Source organism: Curcuma longa, chromosome 20, assembly GCF_044706935.1.
Source record: "Curcuma longa cultivar G26 ecotype Majalengka, Jawa Barat chromosome 20, ITB_CL_G26_1.1, whole genome shotgun sequence".
In the NCBI taxonomy this organism is placed as follows: Eukaryota; Viridiplantae; Streptophyta; class Magnoliopsida; order Zingiberales; family Zingiberaceae; genus Curcuma; species Curcuma longa.
Genome location: NC_133880.1, coordinates 10,197,518 through 10,201,287, shown reverse-complemented (window position 1 = coordinate 10,201,287; position 3,770 = coordinate 10,197,518).

Below are 3,770 nucleotides of genomic sequence, written 5' to 3'. Positions count from 1 at the left end.
AGGTCGTGGCGAGGCACAGGGGCCTTCTTGGGTATCGGAGCAACGACCACTTCCTAAGACAAAACTGATTCAAGAAATTATGACCTTAACCGATTTCTTGAGAAACCTTGGTCTAACTAGTCTAGGATGTGGCGAGGTAGCTTCGGTTAGTTCGGTTCGACTCAGTGAATCAAGTCAGGTACTCCTTACCCTTCTTGACCACTTTATCTAGCCTCCCTGACGTACTATCATCTCGCCCCACCCTGGTACTATGTTGGCAAGTATCAATCATTCATGTGTCCTTAACTAACCGTTCTAAATTAAGCGTTAAGTAAACATGATGACATGACATGTTATATGCATTTAAAATAAAGCAGATGCATGTCATGGCAATTATGCATGAGTCAAACAATTCAAGCAATAGTTTTTATTTTCTAATAATGTATCAAATTCTCGATTTGATACATATCGTGTGGACCCGCGAGCGTGTCAACCCACTTTGACACACTTTTGTATTTTATTTTATTGTTTCATTTGGTAACATTTTAATTTAGTTTCATAATTAAAAGAAATTTCTTTTAATTAGATTCGTGGCTTTTAAGTTTAAATTTAAGTTTAAATTTGAATTTTAAGCTTAATTTAATTTAATTTAATTTTAATTTTAACTTAATTTAATTTAATTTTAATTTTAACTTAATTTAATTTTAATTTGTTTGCATTATAAATTTATATTATTTAATAGTTCGAATTATTCTAATTAAGAAATGCAGAAATCAAATTCCTCAGTTTATAGGAAATCACTAGGATCCAAACGCAAGGCTCAACAGTTCAACACATCACTGTAAACAGCAAATTGAAACTATTCTAAAGCAATAAAACTTGAATTCCAAAGAATTAAATCTCACTTGCAAGATAACAATGTAATCTAGCTAACAAAAGTACACTTAACTAACAGCAATGCACAAATTTATCAATCTAGCAATCTGATACAAGAACAAATAAAATCTAATACGGAACAGTAATATCTGAAACTTATCGGTAAACAACAGATTGAAACGAAGGAAGAAATCAGGGAAACTTATACAATAGAGTCACTCAAACAAACTAAAACAAATGAAATCAAATGATGGATAAACCAAACAACATGAATTCAGGCATCGTGACAGATCTGATTGAAAACAAGATTCAGAAAAATGAATGACAGAACAGAAAAATAGAAATGCTTCAGATCTTCCCTTCCAAATCGATCACCTCCTTGCCGTCACACAAGGCCTGATAAACGATCAGAAATCCCATAGAAACAACCCTCAATCTCAGCTCGATTTGATTTGGATTGAATCCGATCAACCCGTATCAGAGAACCCCTCAAGAACACGCCGAACAGAGCTCGATCCAAGATTCTGAAGATCTAGCTGAAATCCTTATGATCACATGAAATTTTAAGCTCAAGAACCCTCAAAAACCTTTGAAGAACCCCTTCAAATGCCTTTGATTGATCCAATCGGTTCGAATTAAGAAATCCCAACTGGAATCCGCGACGGAACAAAATCTCTGATAAAACCCTCACCAGATGATTCCACGTGAAATTGTCACCGAGCCTTGCTTGTGGTTGTCTTCTAGGATCTGGACATCAAGTTGGAATGGAGAAATCTGGAGTTGGCCGCGCAAGAAGGCGAAGAAACTACGAAAGAAGAAACGAGGAAGACGAAGCTACAGTAGAAAAATCGCGGGCACTGTAAACTTCTCGCTAAAGCTGGGTTTTAAACTCGCTATTGTTCACAGCCGGCTTGATTAAGTTGGTTCAGCCTGAGTTAGCTTGAGTTAGCCTATTTCGTCCATTTAAGCTCCAATTAGCATGATTTCAACTCCCATTGAACCCTAATCTTGATCATGAAGTTTGGGCCAATAGAATTTATCAATCTTGGCTTGACTCAGTCTCAATTTGCTCGATTATGGCTCCACTTGAGTCCTACAAAAAATTAAGCTCAATTAATATCAAATTAACCATCAAAATTACAGAAATTATATCAATCATCCAAATTTACATTATATCACAATTTCAATCCAATTATATCCATTAAACAATTAATTGTTCACACTAAAATCCAAAATGAATCAAAAAAATACCATAAAATCCTATCTCATCAATACCCTATCCTTGTGGTAGATGAATTACTTGATGAGTTATTTGGAGTTATAAATTTTTCTAGAATTGATTTGAAATTAGGGTATCATCAAATTAGAGTAAAAGAGGAAGACATTCATAAAATTGCATTGTGCAATGGATCTTTAGTCAATGTTGACCAAGTTCAAGTTGGTTCAAATTAGATTTTGATATTTGATCAATATGTTTAATGGTTGAGTAAGAGGTCAAGTATATCAAGGGTGCTTTGATATTTGATCAATATGTTTGATGATGAAGAGCAAGATGTTAAGTAAAAGGAGAAAATTATTGAATAGAGATTATTAATGTAATTGACCTCGAGTTTGATTGACCGAAGATTATTTAGATTTAGATTTGATAGTTGAGTGAAAAATCAAGTAGGTTAAGGTTGATTAGATACTTGATAGTAGAGAAGTCCAAATGAGTTATGGTTGATCGAACACTTGACAGATGGAAGTCCATGTGGATTGCAAGATGAACCAAACACTCAGAAGTTGAAATTCCAAAAGGTAGTTGGTAAGGGTGAAGTCCAAATGGGTTAAGGTTGATCAAACACTTAACAATAATTGAAGTCCTCTAATAGGTTATGCAGGACTAGATATTAAGCATGAGAAGGAAGTCTAAACAGGTCAAAAAGAATTGAATGTTTAGTAATAATAAAGTCCAAATAAGTCAAGGAGGATTAAATATTTAACAATGATAAAGTCCTGACTGTTAATTTGAGAGGTGTCCTAAGGCAATCGTCTTACGGTTATACTATTTATTGGATAAATAATAATTCACTATTTGAGTGCACATTCCATATGTGTTAGATTGGATTTTAAACTCAAATATTGAATGTCCGCAATACGATTCATAGCGTGAGAGAATTTGTGATTGGATCACAACTAGTGAGCATCTTTACATGTAATTATGAATGTATTGAAATCATCCCTAGTCGAAGAATTAATGAGCATGGACGTCATCGATTCTGTCGAGACTAGCACGTTATAAACTCCTTGGTTAGTCAAGCAGTTGATCTCACTGCTATCGACATTAGATGTTGAGAGTTAAACGCGGATGCTGGTTAAAGGTAACCAGTTCATTGGAGTGACCTATTTTGAGACTTCATATGATTCGATATCATATGTCAATGAAGATCTCAGTGCAGCTTAAGTGCGAGTTTCCTTTGACTTGCGGTATTCAAGTCACCTTGGTCACGGAGGCTTATACTTTGACATCTTAAGCAAGCATCTCCGAGGAGGTGTGAACCCGAGATGATTGGGTATAAGACGAAGTGCCCGAAGGTGTTTGAATAACCCACAGAGGATTCACCGCTCCTTGGAAAAGGAGACGTATACCTTGCGGCCGCTTGTCAGGATTGTTACTAAAAGTCTTTGGCCAAAGCATTACATGTCAAGAGTACGATACTCTTGGATACGTGTACAAGTAACTTGAATCCACAGGACAAGAAAGCAGCTTGGGCTAGGTGTGACGTAGTCAGCCTAGTGGGGACCGACACATAGACCATGTCCTGAACCAAGCGGGTATAAGACGGTGAAAGGAACGAGGCACGATTTAGTGTAGCTGCTGAAGGGTTTAGAAGATGTTCTGGAATCAATCGTTGATTTTTTAATCAATTGGGGAT